We start from the raw sequence: 24,339 nt of genomic DNA on the forward strand, positions 1-24,339 counted from the left end.
GGTCTGAATTGGCCTGTGAGCCATAATTTATTGACCCCTGGATTAGAGGATACAAATAAAAAATAATGACTAAGAAGAGAAAAAATCAATTAATAAATAATTAAAACACACGTGTAGATAACCAAGTGGAATTTTGGCTAAATGGTCATAAATATTGATATGTAAAACAGTAGACATAAACAATAAATGCTTTTATTTCATAATTATGCAATCAGAAAATATATTTAGATATGCATTTAGTTAGAAATCTTTACACCATGAACAAAAAATCAACTCAAGATGGATTAAAGAATTAAATGTGAAACCTAAACCTACAGAAATCCTTGACAATAACCTGGGAAATACCATTCTGGACACAGGCTCTGGCAAAGATTTCATGAGGAAGACACCAAAAGCAATGGTAACAAAAACAAATTTGATAAATTGGATCTAATTAAAGAGCATCTACACAGCAAAAGAAACTATAAACTGAGTAAACAGACAATGCACAGAATGGGGACAAATATTTGCAAACTATGTATCTAACGAAGACCTAATATCCAGAATCTACGAGGAACTTAAATCAGCAAGCAAAAAACAAACAACCGCATAAAAAACTGGGCAAAGGACAGGAACAGACATTTCTCAAAAGAAGACATATATGCAGTCAACAAGCACAAGAAAAAAATGCTTAAACGTTACTAATCATTAGATAAATGTAAATCAAAACCACAATAAGATACCATCTCACACCATTCAAAATGGCTATATTAAAAAGTCAAAAATAACAGATGCTGGTGAGATTGTGGAGAAAAGGGAACACTTCCACACTACTTGTGGGAATGTAAATTAGTTCAGCCACTGTGGAGAGCAGTTTGGTGATTTCTCAAGGCAGAATTACTATTTGACCCAGCCATCCCACTGTTGGGTACATACTCATAGGAATATAAATTGTTCTACCACAAAGCCACATGCATGTGTACATTGCAGCACTATTCACAATAGCAAAGACATGGAGGCCAGGCGTCTTGGCTTACGCCTGTAATCCCAGCACTTTGGGAGGCCAAGGTGGGTGGATCATGAGGTCAGGAGTTCGAGACCAGCCTGGCCAACAGAGTGAAATTCCATCTCTCCTAAAACAAAAATACAAAAATTAACTGAATATGGTGGCAGGCATCTGTAGTCCCAGCTACTCAGGAGGCTGAGGCCAGTGAATTGTTTGAACCCAGGAGGTGGAGGTTGCAGTGAGCCAAGACCACGCCATTGCACTCCAGCCTGGGTGACAGAGCAAGACTCCATCTCAAAGAAAAAAAAAAAGAAAAAGAAAAGACATGGAATCAACCTAAATGCCCATTAACAGTAGACTGAATAAAGAAAATGTGGTACTAATACACCATGGAATACTATGCAGCCATAAAAAAGAATGAGATCATGTCATTTGCAGGGACATGGATAGAGCTGGAGGCCATTGTCCTAAGTGAACAGAAAACCAAACACCACATGTTCTCACTTATAAGTGGAAGCTAAACCTTGATTACATAGGGACATACAGAAGAGAACAACAGACACCGGAACCTATTGGAGGGTGGACGGAGGCAGGAGGGTGAAGACCTAAAAACTACCTGTTGGTTACTATGCTTTCCATCTAGGTGTTGATCTATGTTCCTAACACCTGTGACATGCAAGTTATCTATATAACAAACCCACACATGTACCCCCAGACCTAAAATAAAAGTTAAAAAAAATTAAAAGTAAATTATACAAAGATGGGTTGATTCAAGATGGCTGAGTATCAAATGTCAATTTTACGAAGTCTTTATTAGAGCACTTGGTGGTCCTTAGATTCTTACAGTATTTATGCCCTATTTGAGTAAAGATAAGGTTATATACAAGTACTTCTTGCTCTTAAGATTCACCTATAAGAAAATTATGAGTTAGTATGCAATTTGGAATAAACGGCTTAGAGCCAATTAAGAACAAAGAAAAATTTGAATTTTGGGTCTAGATTCATAGTTCTCTATTGCTAGTGCTACATCACCTGGAGAGAAATAGATTAAATATATTTAAGTACATTTACACATATTAAATATATTTAAATATGTTGGGCAATGAGAAAAGTATGTACTAAGAATGCCTATTTTCATGTATTCATTAATTGAGAAAGCAAATGTTTATTTAAATCTATATTCAAGATATGTGTTTACAGTAATAAATATTTGGAGACAATATTAACTTTCAAGTGTAGACTATCTTTCATTGCTACAATGAAATTATACATGCCTTATATGAAATTAAAAAATTAAAAAGCATTTTTAATTACAATTAAAATATAAGTAGAAAAAATGAAAGTACAAAACAGAACACATACTGTGTTTGTGAACACAAGTTTATACACAAATGCACAAATATCTACACATGTGCATGTTGATATATTTCTTTGAAAATGATGGAAACAAATTTGGAAAGAAATTTAAAAGTAGTTAACTTTGGCAAGTGGTATTGCTTTTTGCAGATTTTCTATTTTTAAGATATTTTATGCAACAGAGATTTTATGTCTTTTTCAAAAGAAATGCATGCTAGTGTTATTCGTTTGTTGTTTGCTTTTAAAATCTATTCCCTGGCTTTGAAAAGCTTACATTCATTGTATTTCTGGGTTTGCCGATCGAGAATCCCCAAATAAACTGAATATAAAGTAGAAATTTCAATTTGCAAAGTACCTGGGTGGAAAAAAGCATTTCTGGCAAAAATGAATAGTGAACTGCATCTCTCTTTCTTCAGATGATAGTGTGGTTGCGTGGTTCTGTACCTTTCATGTGTTGAGACCACGAAGCCGGCAGACTGAGGTGTTAAACATGCCCTCATTTTATGACTTTAGTAATTCACACATCCCTGAGCTTGGCCAGATGGGGATGCCTCTCTTTGTTTAATCTAATATCTCTATTGCATTAATTTTTTCTCCTTTTGTAGCCCAACCGGATAGCTTTATTGAGCTGCTCACGATGCTTCCTGGATTCCCACCGTCCAACTCCCTGAGAGTTGTCAGTTGGCTAGGCATACAACAGCCTGTGGAAGATGGCCTACCATTCCTTCTGATGTTCTTGCTTTAGGACTGACACTGCCTGGCCTGAATCTGATGTGCCATATGACTGACTGCCTAATTACCTTTATCTTCTCCCTCCTAGGTATACCTTAACTTCTAACAAAAAGGGTTTCAACATCACTGTTGAACAGAAAACAGTTTTGTTTTGTTTGTTTGTTTGTTAACATAGTTTATTATTTTTTTCCAAGGGTTTAAAACCTCCAATCCTAAACGGCAGAATGTGACCCTCTGCAAATAGCTCAGGTCTTTGAGGTCGAAGGACTCCCTCACTGCACGTCTGTCTTGACAGATTGAGGCCCTAAAACAACATAGCTTAGTCACACACTAACCAGCAGGGAGAAAGTCTGTGCCTTTTATTAAAGCCTACCTACTGGCTTAGTGTTTGGAATTCAGTTCTACCTATAAATCAACATCAGAGCATACAACCCAGCGTGTTCAAGAGCTTTGCTTAAACATCAAAGGAAGACCACAGACAAGCACTATGATAGAAATATAACTAATCACTTGCAAATACATCTTTCCTGTCAGTAGGAGCTTAACCTTTCTGTTTAATGTGACTAGGAAAGAAATTCAGTTATCTCCATTCTATATGTTTTCTTTAAAGAGGCATAGAATTTTTCTATGAAAAAAGAGTATTTGTTCTTAATACAGACCAGCGTAGCATTTCAGAAGTCTACAGTTGAAGAGAGCAACAAAAAGCTGAAGTCTGTCCAATAGTAAATGCTGTTTATCACCTAATGAAAGACACATTACTTCTATGAATCTTATATCTGCTAGGAAAATCTCAATTTTGATCAAGTGGCACTGGGCTAAAAGTAAAGCATAATAAATATATTTATTTTAAAAATGGGGGAAATAGATTTCTATTTGTTTGTTGGCTGGCAGTGAATACAATTTGATGCTTTGTGGTACATTCATTGGGATCAATTTAGCTTCATCCGCTGCTCGTGGTTTTATCCATTCATGAGGGGCCTAGGAAGGATTTACTTGAGGTGCTCAGAAAATCCTAGAATCTATAAACTGTTCCTTTAATTTGAATGCTACAGATTACAGATGAAAGTTTGGTCACCTGTGTGGATCAGTGGGATTAGAGACATCAAAGCAAGTAAAAATAAGGAAGACAAGCAGAGAAACAACAAACAAAAAGAACTCCATCACTGAAACCGAAGGTAGTGCCAAGGGAATTGGAAGGTTTGGGTAGAAATATTGTATTCCAAAGTGGATTTGTGCTCATGCTGTTGCTGTTTATAAATCTAGGATAAATTGTGGAGACATGAAGTCTTAGAGTCAGCATATCTGAGAAAGGAATCGTCTATTATTTTCTGATTTGATATTTCTGTACAGTATAGATAATCTTGATTTTCAAATGTTTATGTGTAATAAGTGTTTTTATGGAGGCTGTAGCATATTTGGTATTGATATTTGTGAGGTTTTAATATGTACACATGTATGTGAATGTTTGTGTATATAAGAGTTGGTATAGTCTAGTGATATTAAGACTCATATTAACCTTAAAATAAAGTAAAAAGAGTAAAAATATTGAGTTTGACAAAACTAAGAAAGAATCCTGGATCCACTGGTGTAAGTTTTGGAATCATAGGGAATATTAATACTTATTTTATAGTTGTGAGAATTAGATGGGCTGTCTCATAGAAATGCCCAATGCATTTTAACAATCCTGTAACTCGTACCTAGTAATAGTAGTATCAAAAAACAACATAGGGGTTAGTACCTTTATGCCTTACAACTGGATGTGTCAAGGTAAGATTTACTCAACCTCAATTACTCTCAGTATTTTCTTATCTAGGATTTAATAATGATAAGCTTAAAATTAAAAAACAAGACCAGGTGTTTGTAGGTTACCTATTGGATACTGTGTTTATTACCTGGGTGACAAAATAATTTGTACACCAAACCCCTGCACCACACAATTTAGCTATATAACAAACTGCATATGTACCACTGAACCTAAAATAAAAGGTAAAACAAAACAAAAAACTACCTTACATTTTCTGATACTGATAGCAGAATTTTAACAAGAGTTGTTAGGTTCACCTATATCTGGAGTCTGGAACAACCTCTCCATTCTCCTCTAGTTTCAAATATACCAACTATACTAAATAGAGCATGTATATGGTCTCTTCTCACTCACTACTCCCCTAGCCTCATGTTTTACCTTAGAAAATGTACTCTGTTTAGAGACATGGCTCCTATATGTGGGCACATTCACATATATCAAGGTTAATAGCCACTTTCCCACTGTCAAATGCTAATCCATAGTGCCAATGAGTCTTCATTAGAATAAAATATAACTGTTGTGCCCATTTAAATAAAGCATTTCTGACAACATCACAGAATGATTACACTATAAAAATGCTAATGCACATCCAGTGTTTTGAGAGAGATTGTAAGATCCTTGAGGGCAAGGATTTGTTCTATCCTTAGGTTATGTACTCTATAGACAACAGTGGAACACTTAATGATTTTGTTTTTAACAGCTAACTAATTCTCCTTGTTTTGAGAAAAACTTAAGAGTGAAAATAACTTCCTCAGGCATCCTTCTTAGAAGAAGAAAATAGATTGGCAATTTTCGGAAATCAGGTCTGCAGGATCTTAAGACCATTACAAACTTCTGTGATATTCAGTTCAGAGTTTCCCAAGAAAACAGAAAATTAACAAGTCTCTGAGACTTGCCCCTTTACAGATGTCCTCCAGAAAGGAGGGTGGATAAGCCGTTGCTAAGTAATCCTGTCCAGAGCAGTTTCCCTCTGCTCTCAATCTCCTGAGAACTCCTTCTCCTTCCACATCTCATTCCTTTATGTTTAGATCTTCTACCTTTGCATTGAAGGTTCATTCATGATTATGTATAGAATTCATTAAAAGCAATGCTCTGAACCTCATAAGCTACTGAAAAGATTAACATTAGAAGATTTGGAATGAGTGGTGGTGGCCATAATAAAATGTCTGCTGAAAATAGCTATTCTGGTAATTAACTAAGTACTAGCACAGTACAGCTAAGTGTCATAGTGGGGTGGGTGAGTGTATTAGTTTGCTCTCATGCTGCTAATAAAACATACCTGAGACTTGGTAACTTATAAAGAAAAAGAGGTTTAATGGACTCACAGTTCCACGTGGCTGGGGAAGCCTCACAGTCATGATGTAGGGTGAAGGAGAAGCAAAGTCATGTCTTACATGGCGGCAGGCAAGGAGAGCTTGTATAGGAAAACTGACTTTTATAAAACCAACAGACCTTATGGGACTTACTCACTGTCATGAGAACAGCAGGGGAAAGACCCACCCCCATGATTCAATTACCTCCCACCAGGTCCCTCCCACAACATGTGGGAATTATGGGAGTTATAATTCAAGATGAGATTTAGGTGGAGACACAGCTAAACCATATAAGTGGGGATGGAGGTTAGGAGTGGAATTTGAGAGCAACAGGTGAGCATTACCAGTGTACTAAAAAGCAGTCACAAAGGCTTCCTTTATAGTCACTCAACATATAACAAGATGAGAGAAAGTACTAAGTGGGATATTCTGATTAATTCAGAGGCCATGAAAAAAACTGATCACGTTAGTAATATTTATTAAATACAAGCTAAGCATACATTCAAATTTCATTAGTAGTTTTATAACTTCATCTTATGGAATTTGCAGAGTATTCTTCTGCTATTCAGAATCTATTTGTTAAACAAATGTATGTGTATTTAAAAATATATATTAAGTATTTTATTAAAAATATGTCCTAATTGATTCATTAATGGTACTTGAATATGCAAAGAACATACAACTGTTTTCTGTGCATCAGTTTCCTTAGATGATATTTATTTTATCCTTGGTTTTATGTGTAATGTTGCTAAGTTTCTGTGGTAACTCAATCACTTTATATAAAATGGAGATTTTTGGAAGCTTTGAGGGCTGTTCAAATGATGAAGTCAAAATAGTTCTTCATAAATGCCAACATTTTGTGGGGACGTCAAACAATAATTACTTTGGGAAATAGGTAAAACATGATAAAATTGTAAAGTAGTGAATAGTTCTGATTACGTGAACTCAAATATTTATTACTGCCCAGTAGAAATAATTGGCATTTGTCCTAATTTCATAGAATTCCCATGAGTGACAAACAGACTTGCTAGAATAAGAGGACTAGATTCTTACCTTGGCTCTAAGAAAGGGTGTCTAGGTAAGGCAGTAATATTTTGGAAAAGTCCTAAATATCAGATTCAAGGAGCTTAGCAAGAGCAGGTGCCAAATTGAAGGTCAGCAGTTCTGTTGTAGTCATGAGTTTGGGAGGAATAGCATGAACTGATATTTTGAGTTCCCAGATTTTTTTTGACAGCCTACTCAACAGAGAGACAGTTTCCAAGGGCTATTAGCTGCATGACTCAAGATATTCATTTGCTCAGCTACATGGTTCAGGAGAGAGGAGATGGCAGGAGGCACAGGGCTGATTACTGAGGGTTCCTCCCATGCCTCTCAAATGGAGTCAATTCTGCTTGCTCATAAACCTACTGAAAGAGGAGTTTGTAGTACAGGAAACACATGCCTCAGATGACTCAGATATCTGGTAGCATAATATATATTATCATAAAAGCAGGCTGGGAAAAATAATGCCAAAGTTAATAACTTTCAAAAGATAGAGAAAAATCATGTTCTTCCAATAAAATTGAATCATATGATCCAACCAGAATATATTTACTCTGTCGAACTGGGCTTATATATGGGTAACTTATGAAGAAACTGCTTATAAACTTCACCTTTGGTAAACTGAACTAGAATAAATTTCAATTGTCTATCACTTTGCTGCCACTGTAAGGACCAGAATCCCCTTACAGTGGATACAGGGGAAAAATACTTTTCTTTTGAAAAAGAATAATGTCTGTCTTACAGAATATTAAACTTCACAGGTGATGTACATGTGACATATTAGCAGCAGATGACAAATGTCTAGTTTCATAGGTCTGGAAGAGGCTCATTGGGCAAAATACTTGGTAAAGGTGAGTAGATCAAGAAGCCTAGAGTTAAACATGTGTGGGTAACAAAGCCTGCCTAACCCTTCTTCCATTAGGTAGCTGCTTACATAAGTAACAATGAATAGTTCACTTCTCACCATTTTCCAATAAAAAAATTTAAACAAAGTAGCAAATTTGATACTATGTTAATTTATGTTAGTATATAGTAGCATATTACTAAAAAAATTATCTGATACTGATACTTGATAACCTAATCTTCACATTATATCCTGAGACTTTATCATGAGACCTACAGGAAACATTTTTCTAACCAGAGTTGAGAATTCTCATCTTTTGGAATTTGGACAGACCCATATTGAAAAGTATGCTCTCAAAGAGGTGGTTTTATCTGTAATATACAAAAAGTTTGCAAGATTTTCAGTGGCTAATAAGAGAATGAAGAGCAAAGAAGAAAAATTGTTGGCTCCAAAATAGAAATGGAAACATCAAAATTATTATCAGTTTATGTTAAATTAAATGTCTCAAAAATGTAATACCCCAACTAGTCAACTACAACTTAACTCATAACATTTTAGACACACACACACACACACACACACACCTGTATAAGGTGTAATGTGGATACATTTTAATATCTGATGGGGGCTTATAAAAGTAAGAAGATTGAGGGCAAAGGAAGATGTGAAAATAGTCCTTCCCACAAAATCCCACTTACAGAGAGAAAAAAAAAATCATGACATTGTTTAAGGAGGATCTGTCACACATTTTTAGCTTTGTGCCTTCTAATTGCTGTTTGATAAACAACTAAAAAATGTTTGTTTTATTTATTAATACTACTTAATGTTTTCATCACCAGAGCAGCCACAGACTTGCCCTCTCTTTAGTATTAGGTGCTGCTGATGTCTAATTACACTAAAAGACATTCAGGTTTGCAGACCGCCACATCTTTAATCTTATCCCTTTCTCCTTCTTCTTCTTCCTCCCGCCTTCCTCCTTCTCCCTCTCCTTCTCCTCCCCCTCCTTCTCCTCTCCCTCCTCCCTCTCCTCCTCCTCCCCCTCCTTCTCCTCCTCCTCCCCCTCCTTCTCCTCCTCCTCTTCCTCTTGTTCTTCTTCTTCTTCTCCTCTTCCTCCTCTTCCTCCTCCTCTTCTTCTTTCTTTTTTAGTACTGAACAAAATGCATCTCCTCCTAGTGGTAGTATATGGGAAATCACAAGCTTATTTTCTTATACCACTGTGACAGAATGTCATTTCAATTGCCTTATTAACCATATGAAAAAATATATCACAACACTGAGAAAAATTCTCAGTTATCTATATCTTCCCCCTCAGGCTATTGTCATGAGCCACTGGCATACTAAGGAGAGTGTACTAATTCAGTTGTCAGCGGCCTCACCTATTAAAAAAGGGGGAAATACCAGCAAAAAATATGAAACCCATAATAAGGGTGCTGAAGAGGTCTGGATAGCTCTGTCCACTTGTAGTTCTGAATTAAGCACTTTCCCAAAAAATGTGCCATTTGAATTGTCAAGGAGAATGCTGCTGTCACCCACATCTGGCTTGCTAATGAAACATTAACAATATTGTGAGAGCAGCTTCCCCTGGCTGTGTTTGGGGAACATGAGACTGGACGCTCATGCTTGCAGTTTCCAAGTGGGGTGTAAATATATTTTACCTCACAGTGTTTTTATAAGAATAGGGAACTCTTGAGAAAGTTCTGAAAATGTAAAGTTCTGGAAATCGGATCAGAGTTCTTAAAGAAGACAAAAATAATAGGTTTTATGAGACTAAAACCAGAATCAATAGTAGAAAATTTAAATTTGTTAACTTTTAATCAGATTTCTGACAATATGCTAAATTTCTAAAACTGATTTCTGAAAGTCTTTGCTATATCACTCTAGGAAAATACTAAGATTTTATTAACTGATGTTCTCTGACTATACATCAGATTTATAAATCACTGAATATAGGAAGAAGTATGACAGCTGATGTCTTAAGCATATGTAAGACCTGCTTTTTCATAGCAACTAAAATCAGAGACTGTATATAATGAAAATGATGTTTAAATCCTAGGCTTTATATATATTGGAGTAACATTTTATCATAAAACATGAGGTTACCAAAACAGCATTATACTATTCATAGTACTATGGAAGACCAGGCACTCTGTAGAGTGATTTCTGGTTGATCTCCTTTAACTCAGACGACGATAATAGGCAAAGTATGCATTAACATAGCTCATCTTATACAGAGGAGTGAAATATTGCCCAGAGTGTATGTTCTTCATCAGCCGTCATATATCTAATAAGTGTTAGCATCATGATTTGAACCCAGGACTGACTCCAGAGTCTATGACTTTCCTCTGTACCACAACTCGGAGTAAATCAGCACCATGAGTTTTAACCTTGAATTCATGTAGAGAATCAGAGACTGGCAAAGCAAGTGCATTAATACATATTATTTAAAATATATTTAATACTTAAAAATTACTCACAAATTATAAGACAATGGAAACATAAGTAAAGTGTTTTTTCCTACTTTTAGGAAGTCTTCATCACTTAAATGTAAATATTATTAATAACTCTATGTGCTTGTTACCATTAATTTCTGTATTAATTTAACAGAAATTCTTAAAGGATGCCAGTGGATAAAGCATGCGAAAGCCACACTTAGCTTCCATGTGGCCTTTAAAACTCATTTCCTTTTAAATATGGTAAGAATATCATTGAGTGCTCTGAAAGTATGCAATGGAGAACATAAGATGTGCAATCTTTTATACTTACAGTGTTCAATCATGTAACTCCCTGGTGAGACTTTCATTCTAGATAGTTCGTCCCTCTACAAACTATCTACAAATGGTGTCTAGGGCTCCGACCTTAGGCCTATGCCATGTCAGCACTTCATACGGTATTCTTTCTCTGTCCTCATTGCTATCTTGCATCTTTTCTTGGTTCTGTAGTGCATTTTTTTAATAAGAAATGTGATTGGCCTGGCTTGTCAGAATCCAATGTAGGGCGTCACTGCAAAACTTATGGATTGGTGACTCTTGAGTCAGATGCACATCCCTCATTCAATCAGCTGAGCAAAGGGTAGGGCCTCTGGGTGGGCGGTTTCCTTCACATGGGGATGTGGGCTCGCAGGCACATGAAAAACTATAAAGGACCTTATAGAGAATGAAAAGTCTTTATATAATTGGTAGAAGGGAGACAATAAATCCTTTAGCATGTCAGATACCACAGTTACAATCTAAGATAACTCACTAGAGTGCAATTCTGGCACAAGATACATTCATTGGTCTTCTTGGAGTAAATAATTTCTGCTGGACTCTAAGCTCTAGGGATACCTGTGGATAAAGAAGCCTGTAAAATGTCCAAGAGTAAGGTGGATAAAATATTTTTCTCTAGATCCATATAGACCTGGGTTTGAATACTTCATCTGCTACTTGAATGTCTTTTCTAAGTGTTTGGTGTCTTGGTTTTCACAACCTTAAAATCAAACACACACATACACACACACAAACACAAAACCTTTCCTAGTTTTTTGAAGCATGTAAAAATATCTAAAGCAATGCTTGTGAAGTGCTTCTTACTACTGAAAATTGCTTTAGAAAATAGAATTTCTGAGGCATTACGATTCTTCTACCAAAATATCTGAATGATAATAGTAATTATGAATTTCAGTTACATACTTGATCTCTCTTTCAAATAATCATGGACAATACCAGATTTATATTGTTTAATTCCAGCTTGGTCATTACTTAAGGACCTAGAGCAATTCTCCTCTAAGTCTCATCTGTGAAGTGGTGGTCAAAACTTACCTGTGAAGAATATTGTGAAATTAAAGATAAAGTATGGAAAACATCTAATATTCCAAGAAACTCAGAGCACTCAAGCCCCTCCCAGTATGTAGCTAAACTTGGGTCTCTCTGGAAAAGTTTATTATCTCCCAAATCCATTATTAGCACTTTATTCTGGATTCTATTCTCACTCACCCATCAAGTTAATAATGTTTTTTTTTTTTTTTTTTTTTTTTTTGCAACCCTGGGTGTAGAGGGGTGTGTGTGTATGTGTGTGTGTGTATGTAGGGGTTGGTCGGTTTTTACAGATCATTCAGTGTCGTGAGTAGATATTCCCTTTCATTAGTTCTTATGGCTTACAACCTTAGAGACCTTAAAGAAAATCATTGCTTTCCTTCCCTTTCAAGCAGAGGGAAGAAGACGTATCATTACTCTCTCTGGGTGCTTGATTTAGAGTTTAAGTTTGGGAGAGTTAATAACTGAGGTCTCAAGGTGGTGATAAGATCGAGTAATATAATTCATACGGGAAGTGCAAACTTGGAGTTCCATGGTGAGTGAGGGCTTATTAGATCAAGAGAGCAAGAAAAGAGATTGCAACTGGAGATACAGGGTTCTCAAACAAGTGACTTTTGTTACAATGGGTTTTTATGTCCCCACCACGTGGGCATGTTGCCTCCTCACCTTCTGTGCTTTAATAACTCAGGTTATAACATCATGCCCTGGTGGTACTTCTATTGAATCAGTTTGTATGCCTTACCCAGTGTTGGTACAACTATTCTATTTTCCACTGCTATGTATGCCTTCACTTCTGATCTCACGCTGTTCTCTGACTTGATGCTTTGCTCCTATGTTCCATTTGATTGAGGATGTTTTATAGGTTCTGTGGTCACCAGCCAGCTTCTTACAGTCTTACAGATCTGATCCTGAAACATCCTGATCCTAGATTCTGGTATCACATCTGTGATCCATATATGCTAATATGCTAATGTCATTACTATTATAATGCTTATACTATGCTATTAATATACTATGATATTTGTAATGCTAATGTCATATTAACTATCATGCTATTATTTGACCCAGTGACCGGTGATTCTTAAACTAGCCCACTGACTGACCAGCAGCCTTAGCATCATCTGAGACCGAATCGAAAGCTCTGAGGGTGAGATCCAGTGATCTGTGTTTTAACACACCTTCCGGGGATGCTGATACACACTAAAGTAAGAGAACCACTGGTCCAGGCTATGGGGTGTGGAGGCAGCCACACTGTAGCGTGAGTCAAAGGGTATGTTCACTGGCTTCAACTTCCTCTTTAGAGCCCAATCGTTATAGTGCTGTTCCTTTACCTAAAGGCTTGCTTCTGCCTAGTAAACTTTGGAAAGGCTAATATATATATTAAGCTACTAACTGTAATTTGTAATTTCATGTAAATTTGTTTATATATTTTTTCCTCACAACAGGTTTCAGAATGACTAATTTTAAAAATCATTTGATTATTACATTTAACTCCAAAATCCAGCAAACATTTATAAGGTTCCTACTGTGCTATTTTCTAAGGAAGATACAAAGAAAGTATAAGATATAGTTCTGGCCATTGGACTACTTCTGAGTTCTCTATGGGGGGGAAATATATATATAATGAGTAAATTGGAAAGCAAACAAGGACAATATATAAACTAGTGCATAGTTTTAGTGGTGTATCTTGTATACTTACATGTCATAAGAATTTGGAGAGTGAAATGAGAAATGTAGTTAATTTGATAATGTTTTACAGATAAAATAAATCTTGTGGAAATGAAAAGTTAGATGATGGAGATGGTATGAATTTATATAATTAAGATTAATTTTGTTTTTTGGTTATTTTATTAAATAAAATCAAATAACATCTAAAAGACAGATAAATTGTGAGAATTTACCTGTGCTTTTCTGATGCTCCATGAAATCAAATTTCATGATATCAAATATGCATTTTCTTAATGTTCCTTGTTGAAAGACATCTGTTTATTCTAAAAAGAAATAAAAGAAGAAATATTATTTTTCACATATAAGATATTATGGATAGCTCTATAAAAATGTTCTGTATTTTGGCCAGTACCATTTCAAGCTCCAATTATATAAATACATATAAATGTTTTATAAAGAATTTTTTAAGATGTTGACATCTTCAACTCCCAAACTTGTCTTTATTTCTAAATTACTTATCAAAACTGTTTATTTGAAAGAATAACGAGATGTCGCTACACAGCAATTAGAATGGCCAAAATCTAGAACACCAACACCAGCTGCTGGTTAGAATGTGGATCAACAGAAACTCTCATTCATTGTTGATGGGAATGTAAAACTGTACAGCCACTTTGGAAGACAGTTTGGTGGTTTCCTATAAAACTACACATATTCTTACCATATGATCCAGTAATCATGCTCCTTGGTATTTACTCAGAGGTGTTGAATACCTGTGACCACACAAAAAGCAGCACACATATTTATAGCAGCTTTATTCATAATTGCCAAAACTTTTAAACAATCAAGATGTCCATCAGTAGGTTAATGCATAAATTGTGGTACTTTCAGACAATGCAATATATTTAACACTACAAAGAAATGAACTATCAAGCCATGAAAAGACATGGAGGAGGCCCGGGCATGGTGGCTTATGCCTGTGGTCTCAGCACTTTGGGAGGCCAAAGTGGGCAAATCACTTGAGCCCAGGAGTTCGAGACCAGCCTGGGCAACATGGCAAAACTCTGACTTTATAAAAAATATTTTAAAAATTAAAAAAAAAAAACAGTACCAGGCATGGTGACACAAGCCTGCAATCCCAGCAACTTGGGAAGCTGAGGTGGGTGGATTGATTTAGCTCAGGATGTTGAAGCTGCAGTGAACTATGATCACACCACTGCACTCCAGCTTGGGTGACAGAGAGAGACCCTATCTCAAAAATGAAATCAAACCAAACCAAAACAAAAGACATGGAGGAAATGTAAATGCCTATTACCAAGTGAAAGAAGTCAGTCTGAAAGGCTACAGACTGTATGATTCCAACTATGTGACATTCTAGAAAAGACATATTGATAGAGACAGTAAAAAGATCAATGGTTTACAGGAGTTGGGGGAAGGAAGAGGTGAATAGGTAGAGCAGAAAGGATTTTCAGAGCATTGAAACTGCTCTGTACTCTGTAATATAAGACATAAAATAACATATCTGCTATAATAGTGGATACATGTCATTATACCTTTGTCCAAACCTATAGAATGTACAACATCAGGAGTGAGCCCTAATGTGAACTAAGGACTCTGGGTGATAACGTTGTGTCAATATAGGCTCATCAATAGTAATAATGTACCATTCCGGTAATGGATGTTGATAATGAGGGAGGCTATGCTATGCATGTTTAGGGGCACATGGTACATGGGAAATCTCTACTTTCTGCTCAGTTTTGCTGTGAATCTGAAACTGCTCTTTAAAATAACACCCATTTTGAAAAACTAAAAAAAAAAAGAAAGAAAGAAAAATCATTTGAAACAAAGGACAATCCAAAACAGTCGAACGTCTTTTATTTCAATGGAATCTGTTGTATCGTTGACTTTTTAAGCCTAATATCTTAATAAAAGGAATATAACTTATGGACTATTATTGTATAATAAATTGACATTTTTAAATTAAATAATTGACATTTTTATATTAAAGTTTATGAGAAGACACTATGTAATTGTACTTACTAAATTCTGTGGTTCAGAAAATTACTTATTAGTTTCGACAAAACAGAAACCACTGTTATTATTTCTGTGGTACATTATCAGATTGCAATAACTAAGGAATACAACTAAAGTTAGCTACAGTTTTAGTTACATTTGGAATCGTCAGTTTAGTGTAGTTAGCAGTTCAAATTGTGGAAATGTGTTGATAGAAAACATATTTTAAAAACCAAATATTAGGTAAGTTTTAACATGTATGTCTCAGAAACTGAACTTAGAGTTCTAATTATTAAAGTGTCATAAGACAGAATGGTGGAGTAGAAAGCACAATGTATGGTGATGTAGAAAACACAGGCTGCACGCCAACACTGAGGATAATGGTATGTGTGACCTGGGGAACATTAGTTAAATCTGTGGACCTTAGTCCTATCATCTATAAAATGAACTGTTGGGCTACATGATGTAAAAAATGATTTTCAAGGTCAATAATTATATTAATAATTATAAATTAATTTTATAAGAAGTTGACAAGTTACATAAGGTTCAAAAAGGTTAGACAACTTTCCTAAAGTTATACAGTTAGAAAAAAGCAGGATTGGGACTCAAACTAAGTGTTTGAGCATATAGGTAGCCCATTTAACCCATTTATGACTTAGGTTTATCCTTCTCATATTTGAATAAAAATATAATTGATTGTATTTTGTAGAGTCTTATAAAACTTAGAATACTTGTATCTTATGCCGGGCATGGTGACTCACGCCTGTAATCCCAGCACTTTGGGAGGCTGAGGCAGGTGGATCACAGGGTCAAGAGATTGAGACCATCCTGGTCAACATGGTGAAACCCCATCTCTACTAAAATAAATACAAAAATTAGCAGGGCATGGTGGCACGTGCCTGTAGTCCCAGGTGCTCAGGAGGCTGAGGCAGGAGAATCACCTGAACCCGGGAGGCAGAGGTTGCAGTGAGCAGAGATCCTGCCACTGCACACCAGCCTGGTGATAGAGTGAGACTTGGTCTCAAAAAAAAAAAAAAAAAAAGAATACTTGTATCTTACAAGATAGTCCCACTCTGTGAACCTGACTTGAGAAGCTGAGCAATACTGTACCCTAATTATTTATTTTAATATATGATCATCTAAAACATTTGAATAAATATACATGATGTGTTTAAATTAACAGAAACTATTTTGAGTTATTGGTCTTATGTTTTGTATTGCCCTTTCTGAGTTATCTAATCAGGAAGTTATTTCTTCAATGTCCTGTAACCAAATATTATAAAAAGATTTTTCGCTTATGATTTCTATTACTATATTTAACTGTGTTGCGTGTTGAAAACTCATTAGATAATTTATCAAGGCATGAGCTCACTAATATTGGAGCATGAGACATTTCTTTAATCCTCTGCAAAGCCTAATTCGGCTTTCCCTCTGAAGTTTAACATATTATACATTGGCCACTGAGTTTTGCGTCAGAAATCTGAACTTTAAATGTCTGCAAGCAATTAGCCTTTTAAACTACGTCTACAGGTGGGTGTTTAGGGGGAGAAAAGTATTTGAAAGTGATTTTTTTTTCCTCATCTAATACCTTTTGGATTGTTATTTTCTCCTTTTACTATATAACTTTCTCACATAGGCTATTTGAAAAATTAAATCCCCTCTTTTAGGTTGTAAACTGGCCTCATTAAACTCAATAGTTTGGTATGACTGGGAGATTTTTGCATAAATAACCTGTATCAACTCCTTGGTCCCTGACCATAATGTAGGACAGGGAAGCTGCTTTGGGTCATGCAGACATGGACACACACACACGTATACACACACTCACGCAGTGTCTCCATTTGCTTCCTTTTTATCTATTGAAGTGGGTTATGGCTTCGTACAGAACATTACAAAGCACTAAAACTTAAAGGCAGCATTTCCTTTTGATTGAATGACTGCTTTAAGCCGGGCCCACATGTAATCCAAGAACTTATTGTTCTGATATGTACAAGCAAGGCTAAGGCTTCTTGTCACATTAATGAAAGGAGAGAAAACTCAGAAAATGTAACCCCTTATTGGAAAACTTGGACCCAACTAGAAGACAAAAATTGATTTATATTTTCTTTCTTCTAATGTCTCTGTTGTGTAACTCCATTGTTTTAGTAAAAGAACTTTCAAACTTTTTTTTCTCCCAGCACACAATTTAAAATAATGAAGTGTTTCCATCAAAAACAAATTTACATGGTCACTATCGCTCTACAGAAATGAAAGAATTTTTAGGACTGGATGATAGAAGGAAACTTTGCCTGGCTCTCAACACTATGATGAGTTTTTAAAAATTAATAAATAGTATATTTTTATGATAATAAAAGGGAATTATATAGACATGTCTTTGAGTTTCAAAAGTAAATCATAGTATTTTTCCCGCCAAGAGCTTATCCTGGATGAAGTGAAGATGGGGTAAAATGGGTGGGAAAGCAGGTATGATGTTGAGGGGACTGATGTAAACTTTATCCTCATCAACATCTTTAGTCCTTTCTTAATTCTGAGGGTGATGTGGTTTTAGGAGAAAAATCAGTGGCCTATTGTCTCCTGGAATTCAACTCCAGGAACATTTTCCATAATTATATTCAGTGTTTAATGGGGGTGAAACCCAGGCAGAATAGGGCATTTCTTATTAGTATCAATTTCTTTTGCTTTACTCTTTGTAAACTCACTGTCTACCCAACTCTGCCTGGAAGCCTTTGCTCACGCCACCATTAAATGGCGTAGCCAAGGTTTAAGTCCAGCACCAGAGCTCACCTTCTAAATCACTGGTTAACTCACATCATGGTTGAGCAACTTGCCCAGGTCTCACAGCGAAGTGCAGAGAAAGATAAAGACTATGAACAAGGTGACTGTAACTCACAGTTTGTCCGGGCAATCTCAGTTTATAATTATTACTCCTGCATGAGTAATATTGAAAGAAACAGTATTACTTATGGAGAATTAATACTGATAAACTGAGATTGAACCAGCTTCGTCAATATTATATGGTTACTTTAGCACTACAATTGTAATTAAAATGCTACTTTGCTCATACTTTTTTATTTACCCAAATTTGTTTGATTCAAATAAGTTTATTTATTTAGGTATTTTTTTTTTTAAACTCAGCAACGTACCAAAGCATTTCATCTACAGATCAGATTATCTCCATCTATGGCATTTCACTCAAGCCAAGTAAAAAGCTATTTCTCATATGAAAAATAAATAACAGGCCCTAGTAAGAAAAATAGTAATACACTCTTTGTAAGTGTGTGGTCAAATTATATTAAAAAAAATAGTTTGAGGCTAGAAGAAATAGGAGAGAAGCAGACACATTTTTAGACATGTCATAACATTTACAGTGATTTTAGGTGAAAAGAGCAGTAAATTTCAATAGACTGAAAAAATTTGCAGCACAGCAGGCCTAGGGGGAAAAAAAAATCTGTCTTTTACCAAGATCTTAAAAACTTCTGTTGTCAAAGGCCTCTTGAAATGTGAAGATGCTGTATATTGTCTTCAGAATTCTGCATTTATCCTATTGTTATTTTAGCATTTTCTAAAATGTCTGCAATCCTCTGTGGGATCCTTGAAAGTAACGCAAGTTTATAAAGGTGTCTTCAATAACGCTTAGTGCTATCACTAATGAATATTGAGACTAAGGTCTGCCATGAATAAGTCTCATGCCTACTTAAATGCTTCTGGTTAATGGTGAGGAGAGCCAAAGAGAGGAGCCATCTAATCTCAGTTGCCGTCCTCCTTCTCCTGACTTTCTCGATGCCCTTGTTTATAAGTGTCCTAGCTCCAGCCATTTCTGCCACGTAATACTTATTTTATTTTATTTAACTTTTCCTAGAATGGTCTATGTTTTACTCATCAGCTTCAAAACTCTGCTCAGACTCAGCTTCAGGCATGATTATGATATCTTTATATGGTGCTGGAGAACCTTTGATCATGTTAGAGCTGGGTACAGAAACCAGGGCTGGGCCAAAACAAACAAAAAAAAAATAGAGGTTTCATTTATTGGGATTCTTTTCCCTCATTTTGAAATTCCAGTGCCCACATACACACACACACCCCCCCTAAAATCTATGTTAATGAGTACATCCATACAAATGAAGCACATACATTTTAGAACTCAACGTATACATGAAGGTTGCCTGTTCCAGTGCCCTTATATATGATTTTCAGCTATCATCAAAAGTTTTGTTTGTTCCTGCTCACTCTTCTTTAATGATAGAGTTTAAAATGGCAGTGCATCCCTGATGATGAAAAGAAAGATAATGATCAGGTTTTTTATATTCTCCCAATGATTTACTTTGTTGACTAACACACCTGTGTGTTCCTAGTGGGTTACAAGTGGGACGAATATTCACCTAAATCTTTTGGGGTAGTTGCAGAGGCCAGGAGTGGCCAGAATTCCTGCAGCAATTGTCCTGCCTTGTTTGTAAAGCCCATGGTACTTTATAAACACAGGTATTTTCTTCCTGTGCTATCACTTAGGAAAGTTTTCTTGAACGAACCCATTAAAAATCATAATAATGATGGTTTCAAAAGCACTGTATTTGGTAAATAAATCTGGGAATATTGGAATCTTAAACTCATTCAAGACTGGCTGTCTACAGAGCCAGTCTACTCTAGGTGTCTGAAATGTTCTTTTCATTTCTAGGTAATTATGAATACAGTGGGCCCCTTGCACTTAAAGCTATATCCAAAAGTGGCAGACTTTTCATAATATTTATGTTTATACCTATTACTAAAACAATAGCAATCCCTTATATTTATATATTTTATCATAGTTTATTTTTAAAAAATCATGTACATGTACTCATTTACATACTTCCAGGGAGATTTTCCTGATATCTCAGAAAATTGGTTATGTACTATATTCTCTAATAAAACAGAGATCTGTCATTAAAGCAAAGATAAGAATGGCAGCTCGCTCTGTCGTCCAGGCTGGAGTGCAGTGGCGCGATCTCGACTCATTGCAAGCTCCGCCTCCCGGGTTCACGCCATTTTCCTTCCTCAGCCTGCAGAGGAGCTGGGACTACAGGCGCCCGCCACCACGCGGGCTAATTTTTTGTATTTTTAGTGAAGACAGGTTTTCACCATTGTAGATAGGATGGTCTCGATCTCCTGATGTCGTGATCTGCCCGCCTCGTTCTCCCAAAGTCTGGGATTATAGGCGTGAGCCACCGCGCCCGGCCAAGAATGGCAGCTCTTAAGGCTCAGAAGAACATGCTCTTTTCCTCAACCTTGGACTCAGATCATAGCAAAGGCTTTTGGACATTTCCCAGGGCAGAGCAACATGACCCCATCAGCCTCTACAATCAGATTTAACCCTCACAAAATAAATACTAACTACAAACATTCACTTTAGGCAGATTAATAAAAAATAAAAATAAATAAATGAATAAATAAAGTAGAATTGTGACCTCTCTTTAGCCACTTTCTTGTCCATGGAATAAAGAGAGGTTGTTCACTGGACTTCACCTAAGATGTTCTTTGCTGCCTGTTGTCAGTTGGAGCAGGGAGAGAATTCAGGAGAAAAATAATAGAGTCTCGACTTGGATTTAGTTGTTTTTCACCTTTGCCCAGAGAGAACACCATCCCAGGAGAAAAAAATTTATAATCAGATAGAGTTCTTTGAACACATCAACAGCTTAATGAACGTAAACTAACAGACTTTCAGCTATGGGAGAGAGCACCAGAGGTCACCTGCTTTTTATCCCTATTTTCCAACAAGACTTCTCTTAAACCTACTCCTAAAAACATGGGCATACACTGATTTCCTAGCCAAAACTTACAATATGCAGTATAGAATTGCTGGACTCAGATATTTATTCAACTTTTTGCTAAAACCGAATTTTTTTAAAAAAGAATATTACCACTTGACTTAAATGTGAAAATTGCATTTTCTTGAAAAAGAACAAAAGAAATATGCTTTCTGAAACAGACCTGAATTGATCCAATATTTATTTGAACAAGAACAATTGTAAAAACTTTGAGATAAAAGAATTTCATAGCCTCCAACAGTATATTTACCAGGGTTTCATATATGCAATAATAATTTGGTGTCTTTCCATTAAATCTCTGACACTGTATTTTGGGCATATTTTCTTTTCTCGATAAAAATGATAATTTTCTATATCATCCATTCTTTTAAATGAGAATTTCCACCAAGCATATACTTTATGCATAAAACTATATTTCTTGCAGTTTATTTTCTATCTTGGTATTAAGTCACACAGTTAGTGTTAAATGTATTTGCATTTTTTAACAGTCTACTTTGAATTAAAAAAATTGTACATGGAGGAAAAGCATCAAGTAGGTCAATAATTGAGAAAAAAAGCCTTCCCTGACATTAACATCCCAACTACAACTCCTGCAATTAATTCTGTCCTGTTGGGGATGAGGAAACTTAGGTTTATAGAGGTAATGGTCATAGAGGAAAAGGAGACAGAAATAGAATTTTTCTTGGCTTCTACCACTACTTATCTCATTAAATAATACTGCCTTTAAATGTTCTATATATTGTTGTGCCTTTGTAATTTTAACAATGTGAATTTATTATGTCATCAAAATTAAATTGAATAAACAAAAGCACAAAATGTAGTTTTAAGATGTCAAAACAAGATTCTGAAATCTAGGGGAAAAACAACAACAACAACAACAAAAACCTAACAGTACATTTAGGATCTCTTTATGATACAAACGATTGTCATTCTGAATATTTCTAAGCTCTTGGTCTCATAGGACATTTATATAATTTCTTCAGTGTTACAATAGAATTACTCCTCCGAGAAATTCCGTACTGTGAGAATGGATTCGAGTAATTGAGCTGGCAGATGGTCTTAATATAAGAAATATATTGATACAACAACCACTTTCTTTCCTGACCGATGAAGCTGATAAAAGATGGAGTAGAATGGAGAATACATGGAGGAAAACATTCAGGCTGCTCAGACACATGCTGTGGGAGCCAGAGTCAAAATAATCTAACCTACCTCATTCACTTTGATTAATTTTTTCCTCTGGTGGAATTATTTCATTCTCATCTGATTGTTCAAGTCTTTATTTCACTAGGTTTAGTTATTTCCCATTCTTGTTCATATGAAGTACTAAGACCCACATGTTCATTCTTGCAGTGAAAAAGGCACCTGCAAGCTTTGTTTTCACGAGTTTACAGGTCCATGGATTCTCAGTCACTTGTAAGCTCTCACTCACCGAAACCTGTTTCACATGTGTTTGCTTTCATTTCTGCAGATCTCTCATACAGTGCCTGACACAGAGTAGATGTTTAATGAATATGTGTTAAATGAACTGGCACTGCTTACTAATGTTAATCCTCCCTTATGACTTTTGTAAAGATGATTTACTGTTTTCCTTAGGTAGGTTACCTAAATCACTTATATCCTTCCAGAAATTGCTTTCTGCTTACTAAATTAGGTGTACCGTCCAAAGCTGGCATATCAAATACATATAATCTTAGTTACTTTAATTATCATTCTGTAGAGAAACTGTTACTTTCAGCAAACACCTCTAGTGATAGATGAAATTGTGACAAAAGTATAGGTTTTGAAGTTAGAGATATTCAGATTTAAATTCCAGCTCCCAGATTATTAGCCATGTGACCATGATTAAATTACTTAATCTTTCTGATACTCCAGTTTTCTCATTTGTAGTAACATCTGGCTTTCAGGGTATCTTAAGCATTGCACGAATATCAGGAGGTCAGCACGATACCTGCAGCACAGGAGAGCTCACTCAAAGACACCTATTAGTGTTCTTAAATTTCACATCGTGCACAGCACTCCAAACCTGCTCATCTAAGGGAAAGTATTAAAACTTTTATAATAACTATTATTTATTTAAATTCAAAATGTATGAAAACAAATACCTGCTAGAATAATAAATAGGATGAAACATTTAATTTAAATATGCAAATTAGAACAGCAGATGTTAATAATAAGTGATAAAATACATGATTTCATGTATTAAATTGCCCCGATGCTTCTAATTCATTTGGGACTATTTGGTATTATTTAGCTAGTACTGAAGGTCAAAAGAGTAAGACCTTCTGGGGTCTATTGGGGAATGGTGGAGTAGCACAAATAAGTATGAATCTGGTTGGCTTTTCCGTAATCCATTTACGCACTCTCAGAATGTCAACATTTGAAGGTCCACAGGTTATAGTGCTGCCAGATAAGATATAAGCAGTAATTTTGATCTCAAATGCCAGAAAGAGCTTTTAAAAAGCTGTTACATTATGATTCAATTGACAGACTATTTGAATATATCCTTTTTTATTCATTCATTTGTTCTTTCTTGAGAAAGGTTGTTCAGTACCTACTATGTTCAGGTGTTGAGATCAGTGCTGAGAGTGTGAAGCCAGTCTTTATCATCATGCAATTTTTAATATAAGGAAGAAAAGAATTTAGACTTAGGCATATTTAATAAAATAACATGGGCCTGTAAGTTAAAAAATACACTTTAGATTATCTTTCAATTGTTTTCAAAACAAGTGTTTTAGAAAGAAACAGTTTTTTATAACTTGGTCAAAATATAGCATTTGCTGTTTGCATAGTGGGGTCAGCAAATTAGTATTATATTCTGATTTGCAAATGACAATATTCCTACATTTTAAATCTGTGCTCTTTTATAATTCTTTTGTCTGGGATTGTTGTTAATTTTTCTAAATTCATTTGCTATTGGTAATTCTTTTTCTTTCAGGATTAGTGGAGAGGTCAGCATAGAAGCATATTATTGAAATCTTTAAATGCTTTTCCAAG

General features: G+C 35.5%; 1 long non-coding RNA gene across 1 annotated transcript in view; it reads left to right on the top strand.

Annotated features, from left to right (window-relative positions):
* LOC102125089 (uncharacterized) overlaps window positions 1-13,136 on the top strand; it is a 145,068-nt gene extending 131,932 nt beyond the window's left edge. The window contains exons 4-6 of the long non-coding RNA XR_010586384.2: window positions 2,947-3,161; window positions 4,126-4,248; window positions 12,935-13,136. This is a non-coding gene — a long non-coding RNA (uncharacterized lncRNA). The remainder of the gene's footprint in view (window positions 1-2,946; window positions 3,162-4,125; window positions 4,249-12,934) is intronic.
* The last annotated feature ends 11,203 nt before the right edge of the window (window positions 13,137-24,339 follow it).

This window comes from Macaca fascicularis, chromosome 4 (assembly GCF_037993035.2).
Source record: "Macaca fascicularis isolate 582-1 chromosome 4, T2T-MFA8v1.1".
NCBI classification, from domain to species: Eukaryota; Metazoa; Chordata; class Mammalia; order Primates; family Cercopithecidae; genus Macaca; species Macaca fascicularis.